We start from the raw sequence: 26,455 nt of genomic DNA, 5'->3' as shown, positions 1-26,455 counted from the left end.
CAAATCCCACAAACTCTCTCATTCATTCACTTGCCTATCCTGTTCATCACCGTTTAAGCCCACTCACTCTTACTGAACTCAGTCATCTTTAAAAATTGATGGTATATATATTTCCTAAAACAGCTGGGCACTGCAGTTTTTAGCAAAAAAAAAGTACATTTGTTGGGGACTATTTTCAACTGTGGATTAATCTGCTACACTGGCGAGTATTTACAGCAGCAGGATGGTTTATGTGGGATTGACTCAATAAAATAAATGAATAAAACTATAGTGCTTATGTTCATTTTCATGAAGGAACAGGTCACCCAGTGCAACAGTGTGGCTCACTGATGATGATTTTTAACATGTTTTGGACAACAGAGCTCAGTGGCACAGAGGAACTAGATATATCAGACTACACATAGAAGGAGAAATTTAGTTTTATGTTTGTAACACAGCTGTGATTATAAATATTTGTATAATTTGAGATGAACAATGGCTACAGCTTCCATACATGTGTAGAGGTATGGCAGATCAGGTTTACTACATCAGACCTACAGCCTGTCAACATTTAGAATTCTGTCTGTTTTTCTCAGCGTGATCCTCGTTGTCAGAGACACTGAAGGTGGCGGGGTCTATAAACAGATGCTACCCACTGACCTTAGAAAACATGGCGGAGGGGCCAGATGTTCGGATAACCTCACAACCTTGGGACCAGCTGATGTGGCAGTGATGGAGATGGGTACTGGCAGAAGAAACTGATCTAGTGGCATCTGAGGTTCCCGTTTTTCCCACTTTTTCTGTGTGTTGGTCTTTACCCCCCAGACTGGGCAATCCTGGAAGGCAGAGAAAGATGGAGGACAGACAAAGAGGAATATGTAAACACAGAGGAGAAAGAGAGACAGAGAGAGGGAGGCAGCACTGGTCAGTGGTGCTGACGGTTGTCACAGATGTTGAGTTCAGCACAAAACTCTGCCAGAAGCCATCATGTCAAAGCTAAGTTAGCTGAATGAACAAGAACAACTCCAGGCCCTGCCACTTTAAATCTCGCTCAAAATTCAACAGCTGTTTCTTGAACGAATGCAGATGCAAAAATAATGATAATAATGCCTACTTACAGCTTCTGCTTAGAAGTAAACAATCCTTCTTGACCACACCCTGCACACATAGTGTCTCATTAGCTCTGCAATGCTGGAGCTCTTTTGGAGATTTAATTTTAGAGGCAGCAAGGGTTTTTGGCAGGCATTGTCAGAGGGGAAAAAAGTAGTTTGAAAAAGTTTTTGTCCTTTAACAGTGTAAAAGAGAGTTGAATATGCCACTATTAATGCTTTTAATCTTCAAGTGATCCATATTTTCTTTCAGTTTTCAAAGCTGTAACACAACAAACCAATGAGTTTATACGGTTGTCAGAAACAAGCAAACCATCTTGGTAATATATATCCACTGTGCTGCAGTTGCTTCAACATCATTTCTCCTCAAATCAACGCCTGCGCTTGTCTGTTCTGGCATCTGAAATTCTTAACATTTTGACTGGGTGCATCTTGGCTCCAAGCATCTTCACTCAGCTCAGAGAATGTCTTTGTGCCAAGGCCACAGCCTGTGGCGGTTTTCCTAGTGACAGATGAGCATGTCAACATGTTTGTGTGTGTGTGCGTGTGTGTGTGGTGAAACAATAGGCCTTGTAAGCTGTTAACTGTGCTATTATGGGTAAAACTGGCAAGGTATTCAGCAACCAATCTACTAACATATTAATAAGAAAAAGTAGCATGCATTCAACTCTGTATATATTAACACGATATCAACAGGAAATGGACATAATTATGTGGGCACATAAACACTCAGAACTGGTGTAGTGACTTCTGAACCATTGCTTTTCTTTTTTTTTTTTACTGATTTTGACAAACAGTATATCCAAGACACATTCGCAAGCAAATACATAAGATAAGATATACTGAATTGTCCTCCGAAGAAGTAACTTCAACTATAAGAGCAGAAGAAAATAACGGTGAGCTTCACCAAAAGAGAACTGCGACATGTGGATCTAAATCTGTCCGTCCTGTCTCCAGGCCTGTTGGCAAAGGGCAGCTCAGCTGTAGCAGGCAGATTGTGTGAACAGCGGACTACGAACATCTCTCCACAGGCCATACCAAGGTGTCTAATCCAGGAAACGCTGTGAACACACACCCCGTGGGCTCCCACAGTACAAAGCCTACATCCCAGTACACGCTGCAACAAATCTTCCATTTCAATAAGTCAGTTTGTCTGAGCTGTGAAAATTCAACATTTTTAAAATACTTGTGGTGGAAGGGTAAAATTATTTCATTCATTTCCTATACAATCTGAGGCCAACTGTCTTGTTAAGATGGGTGATATTGCAGTAGAACAAAGAGAAAAGTCTTTATAAAGAAACTGCATGAGTGTATAAGTACCAATGTAAAGTATATATGAGTACTTGAACATGGGGCACGTAGAAGGACGTGAAATTTACAGCCCTGTGAATTTTAAATGTCCTTATCTGAGCTGATCTCTCCAGGATATTGTATTACTCAGATCACATAAATGTTAAGAGTGATTTACTTTTCTATCTAAATAAAACTTGTGAAAACCTGTGGTGAAATTTGGCTCCATTAGTCAGTATTCCAATACTAGCAAATAATAGCAGTCAACAAAGTCAACAAATCTGCAAAAGAGCTTACTAATGACATATGCTCACATTTTTTTTATCTTCCAGAATATTTCTAGATATCCTGCTGAGAGGTGTATGCTCGTGATATTTTTGTGGAGATATATATTTTAAAAAATCCCCTGTGATAATTTTATAGATAATGCGTTTACACATTACGGCACTTTACCTGAAGAAATATTGCCAGCTCGCTGAGGAGTGCGTCTGCTGTCCAGCACCTGTCATATCGGCTGAGTGTCACCCACGTCACAGGGTGTCACAAAATGACAGCTCCCAATGTCTGCAAAGATGAAGCCTCGGGAGTGAAAAAAACAGGACGGATCGAAATTTCATACTCCCAAGTATATCAAAGTGACTCCTGTCAGCATTGCATCAAAGCGGAGAAACAGGAACTGTTCATTTTTACAGCTGAGAGTTAGATTGTGGAGAGGGTTTTCAGAGGGAAACAGGCTGGGAAGGTGAGCGCCGTAAATTACAGGAAAAATGATGACAATGAAAAGCACCTTGTCAACCATTGGCAATTTGGATTTATGACAGCAGAGTCAAAATAATGCCGTGACAGGAGGGTGAAGTTGAAAGGAGACTTTTGAGACAAAGATAAGAGTTTGAGTGATTTTCAGAGATCTAGTTTCTTTATGTCAAAGGCAAAAACATCCATGTGAACCTCCTGTGACACTGTGAGTCTACTGTTAACAGTGTTGCCTGAATGGTGCAACACTGTAGTAATACTGTGTGATTTCATCTTACATACCTCTAAAGAAATCTAATTCATCATTTATTTTTTGCTTGTCTTGCTAGGTGTAGACAACACTGGTAAAAACAGAAAATTTGACTGATTAAATTTGTATGTCTGCTGCTAATGTGCGTGCTTTTTAAAAAATAATATAGGTGTAAACATGGAATGATGACCATTTTCATGGTGAATAAAGAAGCACAGCGAGATAAAACATGATCAGAGCACAAAACAAAATAACATGGACAGTTACCATGGGGCAAGCCTTTTTACCTACACAGTCTGGATAAACAAGTGTGTGTTTTTGCATGTGCAGGCCTACAGTGCTACAAGATACAGAGATACGACTTGTGCAGCGATGACAAATATAAGGGGCTTGAGGCTAAAAGAATCCAAGGCAACCAAAATCTGTTTTTGTCCCTGGGCCAAAGCCTGTACTGCACTGTGGGCCACTTCTGATTTCAGCACTAGCTGGTGTAATGCAACCAGCCATGCATTAGCATTGGCCCTCCAGTTAGAGCAGGCTCTTAGGATCCTGTCACACGAACTTATCATATACTCTCACACACATTCACACAGGCCTAGACACTTGCATGCAAACATGAAAAACAGCTCGTTTGCTGCAGCAAGTAGGCAAAGATCTTTATCTATCTCCACTTCTCTTCTCTCTGAAGCACTCAAATACACTAATGCTACTCAGCCACACAGTAAATATACTTTGACTCTGCTCAGACCACTGAAACCTCTCCAGCTTCTCCACTGGTCAAACACACACACACACACACACACACACACACACACACACACACACACACACACACACACACACACACACACACACACACACACACCACACACACACACACACACACACACACACACACACACACACACACACACACACACACACACTGGCTGTTAACACTGGCAGCAGGGACGTCCCTCTACACAATATAAAAGATTGAATCTCCCTGTTAAAGCAGCCGGCCCATCTCCCTTACCACTTAGAGGGGGGCCCGAGCTGGCATACAAAGTTCAACAACTGTGAAGAAGGAACTATTAAAGAGGACACACAAAGCAGTGACCTTGACTGACAAGTGCTCTTCATTCTGGCCATAAACAGCAGTGGGGCCTGATAAGTGTTCATCGGTGCGGGGAGTAATGACCTATCCGTCAGCAGCGGTTGGGCTGTGTGAGGTAGTATAAATGGAACATACATAATGTACAGCAATAATACCAGCACGCTCACAGCCTAATGTATTATCATTATTCTTGGGGACCAGGGTTTTTTCCCCCCTCCCCTAACCCTGTGTAGTAGTGCCTCAGCAAGACGGGTAAATGCCTTCCGGCTGCGATAATTTCATTCTAATCTTTGTTCCATATTATAATTTTCATGGACAGAAATACACCAGGAAGCAACGCCACATTTCTGTCAAGGGCTAAACAGAACACAGGCCATAACTGGAGGTTTTATGTGACTGTATAACCACCCATTCTTAGTGCACCAGTCAATTTATGATAAGAATGGAGAAAGCTGTAAATTAATGTGTGATGGCCCATCTCAAACAACATCATTATGTGCTGAACTAGACTCTGATAGGGCAGCTGTATCCATACTAGACACTCAAGACCTGCTTTAAGAGGATATCAGAAAATTCAATATTCAAAACACTCAAATAAAACATCACATGTTACTACAAAATTAAATTAGGTTTGTGGGAAAAAAAGATACGCTGCATGTAAAAATCAAAAGCAAATTATTCAAATTAAGCATAATAACTGAGCACAGAACTTACATGCTATAATACGTACTGTATGAATCACTGGATAGTAGCTCATTGTGCTTGCAAGTCAATATTTACGGGGGGGTGGGAGTTACAGCACAGGCGGACAGTCTCCATGCGACAGTATTTGAGTCACTTCTCTCCAGCCAACATTTTGTTCTGAATTCACTGCATTGTTCTGTCTTCACTTCAAGCTAAACTAGACATGAACGATATCAAACCTTGGACAATCTGAGGCATGCAGATAAGTGCTCTGGTGAATAGAAGCACTGTACTAGTTAACCTTTTCCTCACCCAATACCAGGTCCACTGCCTTAGAGGAACAGTCCAGCAGTTGGGGAATCAGCCTTATTTGCTTTCTTGCTGAGAGTTCGATGAGGAGATTGATGCGACTCCAAAAATACTTTTTCACATTTACAGTCATTACAAAAGGAATGACTGTAAAGTGCAGAATAAATTTTTCTAAGCGTCACAAACATCCTAAAATTACTCTGTGTATAATCACTACTTGATCCGTTCAGTTCTATAGTATTAGGAATGTCTAGAAGAGCAGTAAGGCTGAATTATTTTTATTCCAGTCATGTGTGCTGAAAGCCAACAGGGAGTTAGTGGGCTCAACAGCAAAACGCCTGAAAAACATTTTCACCCAGTGAGCAACTTTCATGGGAATGAATGAAGCACCATGCTGGAATGTGATATTCAGTTCTTCTTAATGGTTTCTATTCTGTATGCTACGCTAAGCTAGGCTAACCAAATGCTGGCGATAAAGTCATATTTACTGGGCAGACATGACCGTGGCCATGACAGTGGTTTACTTACATTGCATATAGGCTTCATTTTTGTGCAGGATAAAATGCAGACACAGAATTTCAAAATGACACTGACATTGGAACATGGAGCAGTAATGTCTTGACAATACCTGATCCAATTAATAGAGTCTGTATCAATCCTGATACCAATCCAGCAGACCAGAACATCCCTAATCATTTTTTGTGTCTTTTGTGGCTGTTTTTATTTAAGATAAGACTAGATTATCAGAAACGTCCCCCACATCTCACAAACATGAACATAAAAGAGTTACAGAGAAAAAATATCACATCCCAAAATACTACGTATTTTATGGCTAATTCAGTCTAGACCCTACACTGGTTGTGCTGAGAGTAATCATGTAACACCATTAATTAACAGGCATTTCTGAGGCCTCCCACACACATACTGTATCAAAGTCACAGCCAGTGTCCTTCTCCAAAACTCATCTCTGCTCCACAAAAACAAGGATATGCAGTGCTACTACACAACCAAACATTCCTATCACACATACTGCATATTGTAGGAATGTATTCTGGGATATTTTTAGATAAAATGCATTAGTCCTGCATTTCATGGAGAACTGCTACATTAGTAGTCATTTAAACATCATTAAAACTGAAATATCCCCAGTCACTAATGACAGTGTAGTTGTGGTAAGATTATTTTAATGATAATATTTTGGTCAGATCTGAGTGTTGTGAATATTGCGTGCAATCCTGTCTCATCTCTCCCAGGTATCCCTATAGTGCAGAGGAAAAATGAAGGATGCCTCCAGAGCTTGGAGACAGTAATCTCCCCTGTGGAGGTCAAATCTAACATGGCAGGTTAGTGTCTGTGGAGATTGACAGCCTGGAGAAATACTGCTGCCAGGCACCCACAACGCACAGTGACAGCAAACACCTCCCAGGAAAAAGGCTGGTTACCAAGCCTTATAGAGCGACTGTCAGAGGGCGCCTGTCATCAGATCTGCTGCCAACTTCGCACTGACAGACTCTGTCAACCTATCTCTATCATATCGAAACCATCTCAATCATGTGAGTATCAAGCTCACCAAGAGAGTAGACTGATCCAACCTGTACACATCTTCATCTGAACAAACCAGAGGAGATCCTTATTCTTTCCAAGTCAGCACCATATGGTTGACCAGAAACAGACATCCAATGAGTAGATTTCCAAAGACTCTAAGTCATAGGGAGCAGAGCTAAAATGATCAGTCAATTAACTGATTAATCTATTGACAGAAAATAAATCTGCAACTATTTTGATATTGATTAATGTTTAAGTCGTTTTTTAAAGCAAAAGAAAAAGTGTAAATGTGAATATTTGTGCATTTCCTTCATCTTCTATGGGAGTAAACTAAATGTCTTTAGGTATTGGGTAGTTGGTCGGACAAAACAAGACATTTTAAGATGTCACCATAGACACTGGGATCTTGTGACTCTTATTTTGTAGACCAAACATTTAATCAGTTGAGAAAATAATCTGTGAGCATTTCATGTTTATACTGAGGTTTGCATAAATTCCATGTAAGACATAATAGTTGTATTGTAGACTATCTATTGTATTTACTAATTCTATAGTAGCATTAACAAACACATGAATATATATACAGCAGAATAAACCCTACCCTTACACTTTAATCTATGTTGTTTACTATGGTTGTAGAAAAATTGTAATGCAGTACAGCAGACCACTAATTGCATGAAATATGTTATCTTACAGGCTTGTGCTGTCTGCCTTTCATAAACAAAGGCTGACAGATCATGCCCTCAACCAGTGACCCTGCTGTGAGCATATGCACTAATGCAAGGTCACACTGGAGACTGGCCACATGAGGAGAAAACAGCCATCCAATTTGCCTTGTAAGACCAACACAGACACAAACCACTGATGTAGACATCATGCCCTACAATAAAATGTCAGTGTGCTAAACAGGGCCCTTTTTTCATTAATGGCTCTAATAAATGGTGCTTCCATAAAATAGAGGATTCCCTTTAATGTCCGGGAGAGGAGAAAATGATAAAGGGATATCACTGCCAAAAATCTGTTGTACACTCAATGTCAAGGAGGCTTCGTTGGCTCCCACAGTGCTCAGCTGTGTGCAGAACCATAGCAACCCCTGATTTTCATAATGGCAGGTGGCCATCTTTAAATTAGAGATCTACATACAATACTGGGCATAAACCACAGTGGCTGCCACATTTACCAACATGACTGACTACATGAGCCTCAAAACATACCATGCTCCCTTCAAATACTAACACATTAGTTAAATAAAAAGAATAATTTGAATAATAATTTCATATAATTTGAAGCAACATAAATGTGCTCTATCTTAGCTGCTACAGCCAGAAAAGACTTATCTAGGGTCCTGATTGGTCTGATAATGAGGGTGAGTGTTTATGGCAGAGCGCAATGAGGAGGGGGTCGGGGGTTGATGGAGTTTATGAGGGGAGGTGGTTGTGGGTAGAAGAGGCAGACAGACAGACAGACGAACAGACCTACAGCCTGACGCTGTTCCCCCCTCATCCTCTGCTTGCCCTTTGTCATGCACCCTCCTCACCTCCAGAGCTGTCACTGGCTTGTCAGAACCAATCACAAGATGCCATGCTGTCTGCCAGCCATGTACCAGTTTGGACAGGATGACATCAAATTTCTGGTGCTACGTGTCAAGGACCATATGAAAACAGATGTCCTCATTACTGGGTCGCCCGTGCTTTAGAAATACGACATACTCACCTTCTCGCTTATCAGCAGATTAAGAGACATAACAAGGTTTAATCTCTCAGTTAAATCTTATTTTGGAGTCAGCTAGCAGTGAAATCTATGCAAAAGAAATTAGTGACTTAGGAAAAAATATCTTTAACATAAAACACATGATTTTTTTTTTTTTTTTTCAAACAAATAATGCCATGTAAGTAAGATATTTCCACTATCCAGAAAAACAGTGAGCTAAAATCCAGTCAAAGTGTGATAAAACAGTGACATGTCCAAGCCTGGTGTTATGCATATATGAGGCCCTCTGAGATCCAGCATGACAAAAGTAACTTTATTGAATGGGACAGATCGCTGCTTGTCTGACTGACTTAATCTGTTTGATTGAGCAACGGGACGCCTTCGGCTTCACAAGTCCTTCAAAGGCCGCAGATTCTGCAAGTGTGAAAAAAGAGGGAGGAAAAAAGGAAAAGAGAAAAATCCCCCCACACCCCTACTGCTGCAATACACACACACAAACACACACACACACACACACACACACACACACACACCAGAGCTGCTTTTGGAGGATTTATCTATTAGCTTTAAACATCTTATTCACTGCCCTACCACCCAAGCCCTTTCAGGTCATCAGCCTCTAACAAAGACCGCAAGCTTGAAAAATCTGTCGACTGTCAGGGTCATTGATTAGAAGCAGAACTCTGGGCGGATGATGGGACTTCATTGAAGCCGGCCGTTGAAGAGTAATAAAGGGCGTTTGAGTTTGAAGAGTTTGTCCCTGACAGTAACACTGCTACTGCAATTTTCCACTAAACTCAAAAGCATGCTACATTACAGAGCCATACATTCATTTGCTCATGCTTCACGATCTTATTATGGGGATCTAACTTTCCACTCCACCCCCTTTTTTCACCAAGCCGTCCTAACACAAAGCAGACCTCAGCTATCATTGTGCTTGATCTGAATTTTATTTAGAGCTCCATATGCTTCTCCAGCCTACTCTCAAAGCCTGGTGTCGATGCTTGGCCTCTCTTGGCCCGTTAACCATTAAAAGAGGGGCCATTCTGTCACCACACTGCCTATTGTGGGCCTTGGAGGTTAAGAGACAAAAGTGTGAGATCATGAATGAGTGCTTGGCAGTCTATTGGAGGTTTCCATCCACACAATTGAAATGAGAATCTGCACCTGATGCAATTCAATCTATTTTGAAAGAGAGAGGGGTTACTTTGTTTGTTGGAGTGACCCCATTAAAAAAGGGGGATGTTTTGATTTTCAGGGGATTGGCACACTGATTCTCAACACCTCTGAAAGGGCAGAAACCCATTGCAGATTTGCATATGGTTTTTCTCCTACAGTCTTGCAGAGAATTCAACTCAGTGGCCTAACCAGACCTCCTGGCTACTATGAGCACCCAGACAGACTTTTATCTACACATGAGACCACAGAGGAGGTGGATGAAACCCCAGAGATATTCAACTCCTCACAGCAAGCAGCAGGCTTCAGAATTACCCCTCCACTATCTCCAGGGGCCTCCCCTGACCATGCATTTCCCCTACACTTTCCTCCCCTCGAAGAAGCCAAAGCTGTGTCTCTCAGTCTCCAGGTCCCCCCTTAGTGACAATTTGTCCACATCAGAGAGCCGTCATCCCTAACGAGATCTGACTCGTGACACACAGATGGGGAGGGGTTGGGCACGGGCAGTGCTAGCGCTGGGTGCTTGCCTGCCCCGGGGCTAGAGAAAAACGCCATGCTCAGACTGCCGTGTGAGAGAACACAACTGCTTTCTGCTAAGCTCTGCTTTACCACCATAAGCTCTACCAGCCCACAGCCCACATCACTGGGCCATTACTAGGGAATGGGATGCAATAAGAGCAATAAAAAGAATGCTGTTAATCATATTTGAATACACACAACCAACTAAGAGCTAACATACAGCTTAACAGTGCAGGAATTTCAACACTAAGGGATTTTTGTAAATCATATCAGCATACTGTTTGCCAAAAGTGTTACATTTAAAGCACATAAAACAGAGAAGCACTAAACTGCTTGCCATACACCCAAAAACTCCTAACTATCCATCTGCTGTTACAAATAACAATCAACTGCAAAGGATAATGCATGCCACTTCATTAAACAAATCCCAGCAAGAAAAGACACTTTCTTAGCAGGCAGACATAAAAAGCCTGTGACTAAACAGCAAATCATGTGAGAAAAGCTTTGCATTGTGACACAAAGAACAGACCCCATGCAGTTCCTCAGCCATTCAGAAGTGGTGCATTACAAATCCACACATAAGAGGAGCAGGCCAAAATTTTCTTTGCAGCTTTTAGGCAACTTATTACATCAACTCTGTTATTGATAATGACCAGAAGTTTCACAAGTTTGATAGAATATCACAAACAATGTCTCTAAAATTACCCAACGTGATGCGGCCGAATGAGTCTGATTGCAATGTCTAGCTCTAGACAAAAATCTTTATGCTAATGGTATTATATTGCTGACATATGTTGGTCTAGTGTCAGGTGACATAAGACACACACACACTGCACACCATCTACGCCCCCACATTGGTTGACCCTGTATCCTAAAAATCACAGCCTTTCTGTTCCGGTCAAGTGCATCAGCCACGCAAATGTATGCAATTAGGTCATGCTGGCCACTGTGACCCACACTCTATCAGGGCACAGGGGGTAAAATTGTCTGAGGAAATTACCTTAATAAATAGGACAACAGATAAATAAAGTAGAAAGAGCAGGAGTACACACTGTGCGTGATAAGAATTAAATTACCCTTCAATATGCTGGGCTTACCCGGTGCTGGTATTTAATTTGTAAATATAAAGGCATACTGTGGCCAGCAAATTCAGTTTTAAGTGTGTAATAACCTGGAGGCCCACTTTGAACACTGGCCCAAACAAGACTCACCGCCTTTTAAACCCTAGTATATGTTCTTATCACGCAAACTTTATCTGACTTAATAAGCCAGAATAACTCCAGACTGTGTGTCAAAACCCTGAAATCAAAATTAATCTACATTCTTCTACTCCTTTTAATGCTACCAGCCAATGTTTCCTCTCTCTGCTCTCATTTTTTAATGCTTCTACTCTCCTGCAGTACCTAAGCCCTGCTGGCTGCTCTCACCTCTCTCTCCTGGCCCTCTGGCCCTCATCCTTGGCTCTGGCTCCTGACAACCTCACCCACTGAGCTACAGATTGGCCAGCACACAATGCCCCAGATCCTCATTCACCAACACAATGCGCTCACCGGCCGTACACCTTCCCTTCTCTTTAACTCCCTCCCCACATCCCTTCTGTCCATTTCCTCATTTTTCTTCCCCTCTCATTCATTCTCCTCGCTCATTTCATTTCCTCAAGCTCCCTCCAAGTCTATCTCTTGCCACTGTGACTCTGCTCTTTCTGGCAACTTGGTGTTGACTGGTGGGCCGACAACAGAAACCCGTCTCCCGCCTTATTCCGGCGCGGGGCAGCATGAGCGGGACGAGCCAGAGCTCACAAAGCCACTGCCGAGCGAAACAAAGGTTGTGTGCTCCATCATTCAAACCGGGGCCACTCCGACAGCTGCCTCCGCCACGCTCACACTGACAAACGGCCAGAAAAACAGATGGTTTGTGCATTCATGACCAGTTTAGTGGAAGCCCAGGAGTCACCCCCATTCAAGGGGAGGGTTTTTGTCAGCTATTCCATAATAAAGCTTTTCAGTCTGGTAGAAAATTAGAAATGCATTTTAAAATTGTCCCTTAATTATTGAGGTCATCCCGGCCCCATGGAGAAGAGAGGAAAGAGCTGAGGCTCTGGCTTTGTGACACATGACTGATCTGAAAAGATGGGCTGCCTCATTTCACTTTTTAAATCCTGCCAACACATTAACATACATTTGTCAGTTGCTTCTGAAAAGCAGATGCATTGAATTTTGGAAGCCAACTATCCTCAAAGGGGAGAAAGTTCATCATCTCAACATCTGATCAATACTGGCATTGAAATTGTATACTTTACTGAAAATGAACTGAATACTTTACTTATAAAATCATTAATAATTCAATTGTGAGATTTGTCACAGCATCCAACCTGCGACTGGAATGCATTTGTTCATGCATTTAGGTGCTGAAGCATGCTCTTCTGTTGGGACGCCCATCTCATGTCAATCAAAGCGCCACATACGTACATTCACATCTGCACCATAAATGATATTAGATGAGTATGTCCAACTCTCTGACTCTTTTATCATATCTACTCACTTTTAGACCCATGTGGTTAAAACAGGGCCCATGGAAATGAGGCATTTGACTGTGGTTCCTCCACCCGGGGTGTTCTCACTCCTATTTCTCACTCCCGAAACCTTTTCATTTTAAATCATACTGGAAACTGCATTCGATATGCATTTCAGGCCCTGGAAGCTCTTTCAAATTAAGACAGGATAAATCAAAATGTAGAAATATACTAATAAATATTTGGTATTTTCAAAACTTTGTTCACTGTGAATGCATAAATAAGCAAGAAGTGATTTAACAAGACATAAACAGGTATATGAGACTAAGTCAACCACAATAATGGTGTATGTCATATCATTAAAAAGAGCTTAGCAGTTGCTTTGAAGCAGTGAGGCGTGAACCATACTGGGCTTCTGAGCATCATCATCAAGCTCTTGGCAACACACCCCAAAAAGTCATTTCCAATCGTAAGAGAAAGCATTCACCATGTTGCACTATATCATACACAATACTGTTCACACAAATTAGTGGGAGTGCCACGCAAAGTGACACTGACTAAACTTAGTTTGTTTGTTCCCCCATATTAAATTAGTTGCACATCTCCCAGTGCCCAGAGACAGGACCCAACAATGTAGGGAGAACGGCTGAGCAGATATGAATTAAAGATAACACAGAGCTACCGCACGTCTGTCTCTGCTTGGAAACCATCTGGACGTTCAATATTACATCCTTGTCTACACTTTTCACACTGATCAGGATCAGAGTTTTTTGACAGGTCTTCGTGATGCATCACACCCAGATGTGGTTGCTGACTGAACGCATTTGTTGAGGTCTCACTCTTGTTCTAAGCAGTCATGCAATGGCCTTAAAAAGTTGTCTCAAAGAGGAGTCGCAGCTCGAGCATGAATAAAAGCCACTTATGTCTTACCTTAAATGTGGCACTGACATCATGTCAAGCTCTAATTTCATCAGTGGTAAAGTTTGCTACAACATCTAAAATATCTAAACCAAGATTAGAAATTTAGACTTGCAGCAACATTTTAAATAAACTTCTGTTAATCTACTTCAATATATTTGTGAATTTGAATAACTGAAATTTTACTTTATTTCAAATATAGTCGCACCAAAATATTAATCAACATCAATAATAAAATGATTTATTTTTTGGCGTCACAGACAAAAAGACCACAAGCATATCTTAACCGTTATGTGATCTAACATGTTGTGATTCTATTAATAATCATGTAAGCTTAGCATCATTGCACCGGACTGGTAAAGTCAAATTAACATAATCATTGTCATCATTAGCATAATTTCTGTGCTAGTTTGTCTGTGTTACTTACTGTAATGTATAGCACAATAGAGACACCCAACAGCATGTTACACACTGCAGATAATAGCAAACCACACATCCTTATTGACCTGTGAGGGACCCACATGGCTCACAGAATATAAACAAGGATACACACGACACCTTCGCGCGTGCAGAATCACACACAGCTTAACACACACACTCGCACACAAGTATGAGACTGACTCTATTCTGACAGCTTCTGCTTTGTTTCCACTTAAGCACTGCCCTCCTCTGACTGTCCAAGGAAGTGCATACAATCAATATGCCAACACAACTACTCCTCATCACTGCTCCAAGTCATTACACTCTCCAAAACAAGGAGGACTTCAAGATTAGTTTTATTACTTGTCAACAGTGCACAGTCGGTGGATAAGAGGACCCCTCCCCATTCTGCTCCAGCCCCCCTATCCAGTGCCATTTGTTGTTGGACTGCACCCCTTTGGCAGCGGATAGGAATCACTTCCTCAGAACATGATGTGGGAGGTGTTCAAAGATAGACGCTGACAGAAATCTGCTGCCATTGCCAAAAGCGCTGGCATTTCTACGACACAAGCAGTGACTCTGAGACGGATGTGATTTGATCAAATAAATGTGACAAATGTGTGAATTTGGACAAAAAATAGCAATCGGATTAAATAAATACAAGCTAGAGGTGGGTATAAACAACTTGGAAAATAAGTCCCAAAGTGTTGCCACGTTACAAACAAATTTATCTTTCTTTAAAAATATATTGCTGTTGCCAGCGTAGCCTTTTGGTTAGATTTTTAGTGATGATGTTGTAATTTTAAGCTCAACCAGCTGGTAACTAAAAGATACTCAAAGTTGTTTTCTAGCCAAAAAAAAAGACTATTTTTCCATCTTTTTTTAAAGACTGCGCAGTTAACTCTGATAAATAAGCTGCTACTGCAAAATTCAAACCACAAACACCAACAGCATCTAAGCAGAAAGTAATTAAACTCCCTGTAGACTCTAATCAGCATTCATGAGTGGCATCAGCTCCTAGTATGATATACAGTACAAACCCTGTCAAGGTGATTTCTCACTGCTCACTAGCTCCTCCAAACAACTCTCTCCATGGCCATCTCTCTCTCACACACACACACACACACAGCTGCCGTGTGCTGTCCCTCCCAAATTAATACCCACAAGTGAAACCGTGACCTGCAGAAGGCAGCCCCGACCTGCTGTCCCAGAGCTTCTCAGTGGATCCACCCCCCGAGCGCGTGGCTCTGTCAGTTTTCCCCTCCTCTCCCACCCCCGAAAACTGAACAAGGACAAGAGCTTGCACAAGATTAATAAGATAAGATAATCACTGGCACTGTACCTTATAGTGTAGGATTGTGTGAAAACATCAGTGTTTTGTTTGCTTTACTAAAAAATAGATTGTTGCACTTAATTGATATACATTATAGTATGATAGTAAAGTAAAAAAAAAAAAATCACCAGCTGTGAGTATGAACTAAAAGTCAAGCCACTGTCAACAAAGCAACACCTTAAAAATAATCATTTCACGCTTACATCATTTATCCTCCATTTTGTCTCGTTAAATCAGTATTGTTTTCCACTGCTCCCTTGTTGTAGCAGTTAGAAGGAACCAGAAAGACACTCAAAGCCAGAGAGACAATAATGGACCTTGTCTGTACAGTCACCAAATGGCTACTGCTTGGTTAGCTGTAAGCTCCATTTTGGGACCTTTGGTTCCCATATTTAATTAAAAATCCATTATCACCTCTCAGCATAGTGAGCAGCACTTCAGTCCATACCATCCAGATCTGCACTCTTAATTGGTCTTAAATGGCTAAATGGCATTTTGTGCGATCAGTATCCCAGTTCTCTAAAAGGACAAGTTAAAGAAAGAACTGGAAGTAGTTTAGAGCCTTGTTAAAAATGATTCCACCCATCTGCAGAGTGTACACTAAATAGAAATCAGTGTTTCAACAAATGAATTTCAAACATTGGTGTGTACATGCAAAGCGCATGCACTTCACCAGACCTTGTGGCAGACCTTGCAGGCAAACTGTTGTTTAGGTGGTGCATTAATATTCAAAAGGTGATGCTGCCAAAGCACCTTGAGCAGATGCACACTGGCACACATCGATGGCCTGAGTGAGGAGCTGCAGAGAAGAGAGAACAAGAGAAAGAAGGGTTTACACACACAAAAACACGAGAAGATAAAAATTAAAAGATTAAGGAAAGGAAGGGAAATGAGAGCTACAGGTAAAGCAAAAGAATAAAAGGGCGGGAAAAAAAGAAGGGAGAAAGATGAGCTCTCCTTCACATCCCAGTGTCATTCTCCTCCATTGTTACCTCGATGAGTGCGGCCAGGCCCCAGCTCCCCTGGCAGAAACTAAGTGGCTTGCTGGCATATGGTGCAACCTCCATTTGAGTGCTAAAAGCTGGATATTGTTTTTGTGGAGCAGATGTTGGCGGGCATGGCAAAAGGCACAGCTGACTGGGCTGCACAGCTGGGAACGGTGTGTGTGACCCACATACAGGGGGAGCAATAGTCAACTGAGAGCCACAACCTTAATGGAGATTGGAGAGACATGATATGAAGTTTGTCCCTCTATTGTCTTTACACACATTAAGTCAAAAATGAAGTCTGTTTCAGTCTTTACCTTCTATTCTACTGCTCTGTCGATTTTTCACTGATAATATTATTCATCTGGCTCTACAGGCCATTCCACTTGCTACAATTAGTAATTGTTATAATATGGGTTTGGTAATGAAAGAATCAGATTTTACCTCTAATACCTCACTCATGATGTTACACTAAATGCCTAATATGTGTCAGAGAGAGGCATTGGTCAGATCACACAATCCCGAAACGTTAAGTGTAATCAGACTCACAGATTAATGAGGCTTTATTCCCGCGACCGTTTTAATTTGGGGAATTGTATTTAGGCTAATCACAGTAGGATGGAAAACAACCTCAGCTCTCTGTGTGCCTCTAAAAAACACACAACCATCATGTTTTAAATTGGAATTAAATGAGCTTTCATGCCTAGATTTGAGCTAATGAAAAAGAAACGAGGACACTTGAGAGTCCTGACCGATTTCCCAAACCCAGAAGTGTCCTGATGCCAAAAGTGGACAAATGAAGATTATGCTGAGATTATAATAAGGATGCCAAAGCCATTATCCAGTCTACTTTGACAAATGTTGTGCCTTTCTCCGAGCAGATGGGACCTAGAGTTTGGGTGGGGAAACAGGCAGAGTATCCTTCACCCAGTTGGCTAGAAGAGACCAGGATAAACGGCAAGTAGGGACACTGTCAAGACTCCCCAGTATTGCATGTAATTTTGTGTTTGAGAGCTCATCTCCATCAAATACATTCATTTTGCTGTTTGATGGAAAATAAAGTGATATTACAACAAATAGTATAATAAAATTAATGTACATTTTCTACCATTACAGGTCTATTCACAGCTGTTGTGATAAATTTTGTGTACATTAAAAAGATAATTCATAATGTTAGCAGGACATCAACTGTCCCTCTGCTGATCTGTCAATCAGAGCCAGCCGATTGCCTCAGATTGGGCAGAGCACTTTGGCTTCAGCTACTTAATTATGAGAGTGTTAAATGCCGTATGTTGTGGGCTAGGGCAAAACAAACCAGAGGCTGCAATAAAGGCTGTTTCCCCTCGTGAAAAAGGATTAGAATGGCCTGTCACTCAGCAGGGTCATGCAGAGCAGAGGCACTACTTAAAAAGTCATTTAGAGAATTAAGATGCCCCCAGAAGGGCCTGCGATCAGGAAAACAACATGCTAAATAAAACACCAAATAAATACTGAGAGTAGCCTTGAGGCGACCACTGCTGACCACTATTTTGTTTTGAAGTTCTGAATCTGCAAGGTTTTGGCGCATTGACTGCTGATCTCTCATGGAGGTCCCATTAATTAACGAGAGGTTTTCTTGACTGCACACTGATTAAATCCACCCCTCAGAGGGAAAGGTAAAATGTGGGCATGCACCTTGATGTGCGCTTCGCCAGTGGGAGCCATTCTTTCCTGTGGCAGGGTTTACCAAAGTTTGCCAAGGGGCTGCTGCAGACATTAGAAAAATACCAATTTCCCAACACAGACAATGCTTATGTCCATATTTACAATGCAGATGTCCTGTTTGAAGTTTGCCCCTGACTGGAAAATCACCTGCAGCAATGTGGTATGACAGAGACAAGATGAAAACAAGCTTCTCACAAAGATCCAGGGACTCTGCTGTAATTGCCACACAATTACCTTTGATTACTGCTGTATTTAGTTATTGCTACATATATTATTGTTTTACCAAGAGCTTTCAAGACAAAAATACCTGAAAAAGACCTACAAGTACTGCTAAAAAAATAATTCAAAACTTACATTTATTGTGAGTCACTGCTTACAGTTGACAAAGTGACACACTCAAAATGCTATCAATCTACTGTCTCTACTACCAACATTACACCCTCCCAAGCTCTACCTTTCACAGTGAAACAATCCATAATTGGTAAGTTAAAAGAATCAGATGGGGTCTAAGGGGTCCAAGGTTAGGTCTAATACTGCAGAGATAGCGTGACTCAGGACCTTTGATGATGCTCTGACAACGGCTGGGTCAAGCAGTAACACTCAAATGATACATCTCTATATCTATCCAGGAAGATGCATAATCTGCAGGTTATAGAGATTACATCCACATTACTGAGCACTACTGCTGCTGCTCTTCACAGATGCTGGGAGGACAGAGTGAATGGCGCTGCTTTGACAGAAGTTATGAATACAGATCGGACCTCATAACTGACAGGCCACGCTGATGGACGCTCGAGGCCTGGAGGACTGAGTGGATGGTTTGACAGGGAGATATGGAGAGCTGCTAATGCAGAACAGGTGGACAGGAGACAGGTAAGCACAAGCTGGTGAATGTGTGCATATGTGAGTGTTTGTGTTAGGGAAGACAGAAGTCCCTATGATGATTATCAAATATTATCATCACAAAAACTAAAAAATGCATCTAACTATAAATGGGGAATCTGTGTCTGTCTGTCAATTTTCTCAACAGCTGCTCATCTGATCATCTTCAAACTTTGCAGGTGTAGGACCCAAAGAAGTGCAGTGTTGATTGTGAATTTTTTTAGATGAAGCTTCAAAAAGCTTCAAACATTGCTTTTCTACGTGTTACTTGACGTGAAGAGAAAGGCGGAACTACAGTTCGAGGGCTTTGCAGCACCTGGACAATTTACAGCACACTTGCCTATTTTTAAGGGAAACACTATCAGTGGAGCAGCCAACTCCAGCGATAACAAGCTGCAGCTGGATTAAAACAGGCCTAGCAATCAGCCCCTACTGACAGGAACATTTTGAATGGGCACTGCACTAGTATACTACAGGATCTACTAATGGATAAAAATAACACACATTCATCTTACTTTCCTTTTCTAAACCTGGGACCTACATAACCCACAATCCAACTCAACTGCTAAACTGTTTGGTATGAGATTCTGGTATGTTATGTTAATAGCGACTACTGTAGCCTCCAGCAGCTTGCCTCAAGCTGAAATAAGAAGGGAGCAACAAAGGTCTGGTAACATCACTTCTTTCTAACTCTACAAAGCAGATCTTTTTCTTTTTCATTGCGTCATGACATCACAGTTTATCAGATGGTGTAGCTCCCTCTAGAGCCACAAAAGGCTTTATACAAGTTGTTTCACATATGTAGTAGTACTCCATACTTGTAAACAGACTTATCTGTAAAACAGTTGGGAGTTCCCCATTATGTTAAGTAAAATCAAATCTTGTTTCAAATTAAATATAACTGCCTTTCACGCCTTGTCTTACATCATACAACATCCTGTTTCAAAGTGAAATTCAAATTACAGAGAATACATAAAATACTAGTTTGTGAAGAAATGTACATAATAAAATGTACATAATAAATGTACAGATACATCTTCCCTTGAATATGTGCATGTAACTCCTCTTTTAAACTATCACTACATCACTACAATAGGGACACTACATTTTGCTATTTGTTCTAGATTAATATTTTTCCTTCTCATCATATACTGTTCCATATTGCATCTAAATGTCATCCAGTTGCTTGAAGTTTCTCTGTAGAGTCAGTGTGTGTTGATGCGCTGTGGCAGTATGCTGTGCTGAGAGTGACATGCTGATTCCTGAGCTTCTGTATGAGTCAGTCCCACCCTTACATCTCTTGAGCAGGCCTCAGCCCTTACGCCTCATATCAGCCTGACTTTGATGGACACATGCTCCCTCTGTGCTTGGCAGCACAGTCTTTTGAGGAAACTCAACAAAAACGGCAACAATGATTGGGTCGACACACCTCAGTGACCCCACATTCCAACTCACAAAAAACACAGACATGCTCATGCTCAAACACACAAGCACAGGACTGATCTTATACATCTACATTGTAACTGTAATTACTTATGAATCAATGCAATATCTACTTCAATAGCTGTATACTTATTTGGTTTAGGTGAACAGCAGATGAACAATTTGACATCATAAGCCTGAATATTACTTGGATCAACTGTGTGTGTCCAACATAAATGCCAGCACATCACCCACAGTGCTCAAACTCTTTATACTCTTTATTAAGCATGGCAGCACACTTGACTGAAGCAAGGTCTACTCCTTCGCCCACAAACAAAGGGAGTCCTGAACTACGTCTGTGTCAGTCTGCTCATCCCATTATATCCACTCTGCTGCTCCCAGTCATCAGCTATGACGAGCCTTCACCTGAGTTGACAGGTGACTGTCCTGGGGCAGCACAGCACCCAACAGGGGAGCCTTAACCTGCCAACTATCTGTCAGTCCCCCAAAACCAGCTCTGTCATGTCATCTCCGCCACGCCAATCACAGTGACACATCAAGTTTGTGTCAGGAAACAGTGTTGGAGATTACAATCTAATACAACATTGCCCTGAGCCAATGGGAGGACCAGGCAATTATTATGAGACAGAGATGATAATGTAAACGTTGGCAGGCCACATGCAAATAATTACAAATAGGATATTTCCTCCTAAAGCTTTAACTTTGGTATAATTGCTTGTGTAATATGAAGGATGGGTAAGGACTCAAGAGGACACACTGAGGAAAAGATGACAAGCCTAGAACAAGACCAAGAGGGATTTCATTAATAAAGTATCATGTAAGTTGTCGATTCATCCCCTTACTGAGAAACAGAACATGAAGATGGTTGTCAGTCTAATTTCAGTGGATGTATCATGTTTGTTAAACTTCCTTCAGCAAACTATTTCAATTTCAGCATCAGAAAAATATCAAACTTCTGCTTCTGTCACAGAGTTCAATGTTTAATTGTGAATGCAGCTTAGGTGATAAAAGTAAATTTCTCTGTTGTCCTTCGCCTCTGATTACACTGAGATTCATTTCTGCAATGCTAAAGGTTGCACTGACCTAGCCCTGTAATCGCAGATTTTTGAATGTTAGGAGGGGGGAAGCAGTCTGTGCCATATGGCTAACGATCACAATAATAAATCAATTTCAGGCACCCCGTCATAATTTATCTGAGAAATTGTGAATTTTTCCATTCAGTTGTTTCCAGTTAGTTGTCACAGCATTCCAGGACCTCATTTGAAAAGTGGCAACGAGGCAAGCAGGCAGTTTTAACCAACTGCTGGGATTTTACATGGGACTAATCATGAAGCATTGATTGATTGAAGCTGGGTTATCAGTGGACGCTTCCCCCCCATATGTAAATGAGTAACCTTTAGGAGGGCTCCGAGTGGCAGCAGTGGCAGATGGGCAGTAACTGTAATGGGGTGGAGGTTGGCTTGAATAAATATCTCATAGTCTGGAACTTACCTAGTTTCTACAGCGTCCAACTAGGCTCCACGACAGTCCACCATCACAGAAAGGTTAAGACTCCACCACCCAAAGTCACTGAGAGTAGATCTGAAACAATTAATAAATTACTTGATCAACAAAAAATGATCTGCAACAATGATAGATAGATGATTGATTAAACATTTTAAGCAAGAATGCCAGAAATTAATTGTCAGATCAATTTAAATTTGTCTTTGTGCTAAGCTAAGCTCTCTGGCTGCTGACTACATCTTAATATGTAACAGATAGACCTGAGAGTAGTATCAATTTCCTCATTTAAGTCTCAGCCAGAAAGTGAAAAAGCATATTTCCCAAAATGTCACACTCTAAGGTAACAATGACAAAATTTCATGTGGATTTAAGTGAGGAAGTTGTCATTAATTACAAATTTCAAATCCAGATACTTCACAGAGAAAAGCTGCGGTAATGATGCTTGTGTCTCTCCAGCCCAACTGGAGGGAATACACACAGACAAAGGAATCAGTGGTATCTAATTGAAATCCTTCAGAGAGAATGACGAGGTTGGAGATTCGATGGGAGAGGAAAATCAACATGAAACAGACAGGGAGGGAGATGTTGGGATGGAGAGTAAAGTAAGGGGAAACCGTAGACAACAGTTAGGTCACCCTGCTCTTGATCTGGGAAAGCGGCAGCACACAGAGAAAATGAAAACAGCACAGCACAGACTCAGACCCTACTGTGAGACAGACGTGGAAATGTCCATTTTCCCCTGCAGCCTTAAATTAACATGACAGCTAGTAGCTTCTTGCTACCGCAAAAGTGAGTGATTAGTATTATCGTTTAAATTGTAATTTGGCAGTTAATTAAAGTGACCTTGGTTTCTATTGCTGCATCTGTAAACGGGCAACCAGAGTGCCGTTCCGTCTCTCAGCCGTCTGTGAGGCCGCTGTCACTGGGGCCAGTTACAGGATTAAGTCACCCTGGTGACAAAACCAAATTAAGCAGCTGTCATCGCCTACCTGCAGCTCGGAGCTTAAGATGATCAACTTATGACCGGTCGGGGAGCAGAGCCTTTTCTCCCCCTCCCTCCTCCTATTATCATTTTGTAATTTATGATTAGTTTTCATGCTTTTTTTCAGAGTATCACTAAAAGCGAGAACTGCATGAAATCACTGGTACCACGCGTTAATGTTTGATGAAAAGTCTGTGTGCAGCATCTTTAAAACCCAGTGGAGTGCGTTTAACAATTAGATGTGTAGTTCTGAGCGTGGAAAATTGTTTGCTGCATTCTCTGACTCACATAAATGCGTGCAAAATGAATAATTTACCAGAAATGCTAATGTTTGAGATTCCCAGCGTATAACATTCTCTAAACATTCTAATCCTGAGGGACAAATCAGATGCGACAAAGGTAAAATGAGGTAACATTCATAAGCACCAGAAGGGGACTCTGCTCAGGCAACACCAGGATGTTATGATACATATTTCATACTGTGAAGCAGCATATACACATACACTGCATATGAATTATACACACAATCCTATCATCCAAAGATAAACACTGCTAACAATGTTTGGTTTGCTATAATCCAGTGTACTGAATTACTTGACTTAAAACAACCTATAGCTATACATATACTTATACATCGTGACATAGATGTATTATGCAATGGGACATCAAAGGTCAAGGGTCATCAGTTTGAAAGAAAAAACTACAAATGAAGCCTAGAAATTCACATCTTTGGTGTACCCATGTCATCTCAATCTGCCTTATATAGTTGAGTTTATGATTTCTTACATAGTTGATGGTGGATATAGCCATGATGGAACACTTCCAAAAAACAACCCTATAAGTGTGCAGGGCCTTTGAAATAATAAAATCTGTTGCATTTATAGAATTACCAGAACCTCCTCAGTCCTCACAAACATATTACACTGTGTTGACGGGCTCTGTCTATAGAATGACAACTCACTAAAAGAGCTAATGTGACACTTATTTGACCCACCCTAAAACACAATTTGTAAATCGAACCAATGCTCATAAGCACACATCTATTTTCAACATGTAGCTGAGGTTGAAACAGGTGACAGGAGATATGATGGGAGTGTGAGAGTGTGGTGTGTGTGTATGTGTGTGTGTGTGTGTGTGCATTTGGGGGGGGGGGCATCATAACAAGCACTCATACTAAAACAGGCCCATACAGAATGACAGCAGGTTGATTATATGTCAGCAAGGTCTGCATTTCAATCCTTGTATATTTTCAGTAGGCAGCGATGAAAAGCCTCCATGACTCTTTGCCTGCAAACGGACTGATTCAGTGCTAACTGTTTCTGATTAAAACGTCAATAAGGCTGTGGGCTCCTTTCATCTCTTGGGCCCCAAGCTGTCTGTCTCCTCACCCCCCCCCCCACAAGTGGGGTCCGGCTCGTGACACGGATGGCCATTTATCTACTCCGAGGATCGTGTCATGTAATAAGCCCCGTCTCCAGAGAGCATTTAGCCTGATAGAAAAAGCTGATTGGGACAAAAGGCCCCTGAATCTCATTCTGGCTCCTGCGGTGGCAGGTGACTGAAGAGGTAAACACATTTCTCTGGGGATAAAGAGGGAGGCACGAGGAAAAGATAGAATAAAAGACACACAACAGAAGCAAGTGAGTAAGTGTTTCATCATCAGCTTCTACTGAAGTTGTGTTCCACTGTAGAAGAAACAAATTCCCAGGAGTCCCACTTGTCACCATTATTACCAGAGAATACGCTAGTGGTAACGTTAATCTATCACACTAATGTACATACGTAGGTGGTGTGGTTCACTGTTTCACATGTTCTAAACATAAAACAATCTCATCTCATACAACAGTGAGGCTTGCCACAGTGGAACATCATGAGAGGTAGATGGATATGGCTTTCATCTGCTCGCCAGAAAAAAAGACATGAACTGGTGTCATAAACAACTGGGCCTGTAGATTATAACACTTACCCAAAACAGGCACATGAGGCTGCTGTCTTGTTTGGCTTTGTTTGTTTGAGCCTGAGAGAAACAGAGAGGAGAAGGCAGCATGGTCAGAGCGAGCGGCAGCTGTATCCACAGATGCTCATGTAAAAACATCCTTATTCACATGTTCCAATCCACTTGTTTGTTTCCTGGTAATTTAGCCCTTCAGCACAAAAAAAACACGCTGCTTTGTTTTCATACTAACAAGGCAATTAGCAATCATTACACATTTCTACTCTGAGTTGCCTACAGGCGGATATTGGTAATGAATTTACCAACTGATAGCTGATCTCTAATTCGTTCATGTGTGAGTGTTTGTGTAAGCACATGTGCATCTGTATGTTTGTTTAAAAGAGAGTACAACTCACATAAAGGTTAAAACCCTGGGCTACCAGGGTATTTTCTCCCAATGCTCACTCTGACCTATCTCTCCCTCTGTGTAATAGTGTATAATAGATGTGCACGTCCTGAGTGGGGACAAATGCAGGGCAAGCACGAGAGGTACAGCAGTGAGGTGGAAATTGGAGCAGACAGGAGGCATTGACACCAAAAGAGCTGTAAACGGTGCTCCTGGCTCCCCAAGGATGGTCTGTCACGCTGTGATCACCGGTAACACCGCCAGGAGAGCGAGACCCGTGGGAGGAAAGAGGAGGGGGAAAAAGAAGATAACATAACTACACCTAAAACAGCATTGCATTGAAAGCAAAATCCAAGGCCAAACTACAAAAAAACCAGGCCAGCCTGCTCTGTACTTGCAGTAATGGCATGGACACAGCATTACGGTGAAGTGAGAGCAAAATTTACTTGTGCAGTGTGGCAAAAAGCAGGAGGGGACAGGAAATACACTACATATAAACATAAACTGCAGGTGCTACCATGGATAACAGGCTGAGAACAGCAGTCCACAAAGTTGTTAATTATACAGCTTCAAACACTTCACTGTCATTAACCTCTGTCACTGTCTTTGCACTCACCGCAGCCAGGTTGCATCCATTATCCTCCACTGCCTCTATTATTTTGGCATGCAGTTAAAAAGCAATATAATCTGGATTCCAATTTCTTGGTCAAACTTGACACCAAATTTCAAAAAGATTCAACAAGAGAGTCCTGCCAACTAACAGATACACTGCGCTAAAACATAATCGTTTTCACAGAGGTAATAAGAACCATGATCCATCCTCTCCTGGAATAGCATTCACACCTGACTACAGGTTTATAAAAATGAAACTGTCACCACTGTTTATTTTGTGGATGCAGACAGATGGATAGACAGACGTTTCAATCAGACCCATCTCCTGTACTAGCATAATCACATTGTGGAAAAAGCATTGTATTTTAGTGTTAATCCTGAAATGAACCATAAACCAAAAG

At 41.5% G+C, this 26,455-nt stretch overlaps 1 long non-coding RNA gene across 2 annotated transcripts in view; it reads right to left on the bottom strand.

Annotated features, from left to right (window-relative positions):
* Window positions 1-566: 566 nt before the first annotated feature.
* The window catches only part of LOC108881781 (uncharacterized), a 45,158-nt gene continuing 19,269 nt past the window's right edge, over window positions 567-26,455 (bottom strand). Inside the window, exons 4-6 of one of the 2 annotated variants that reach the window (XR_001960672.2) lie at window positions 25,070-25,120; window positions 22,110-22,199; window positions 567-815 (exon numbers count right to left, since the gene is read on the bottom strand). This is a non-coding gene — a long non-coding RNA (uncharacterized LOC108881781). Of the gene's footprint in view, window positions 816-2,888; window positions 2,958-22,109; window positions 22,200-25,069; window positions 25,121-26,455 lie in introns of those variants that run through there. The other variant, XR_007809318.1, reaches the window with a different exon arrangement.

The sequence above is a fragment of the Lates calcarifer genome, linkage group LG24 (genome assembly GCF_001640805.2).
Source record: "Lates calcarifer isolate ASB-BC8 linkage group LG24, TLL_Latcal_v3, whole genome shotgun sequence".
NCBI classification, from domain to species: Eukaryota; Metazoa; Chordata; class Actinopteri; family Centropomidae; genus Lates; species Lates calcarifer.
Note: the sequence above shows the minus strand (reverse complement) of the source record. Positions and strands in the feature narration are given on the sequence as shown.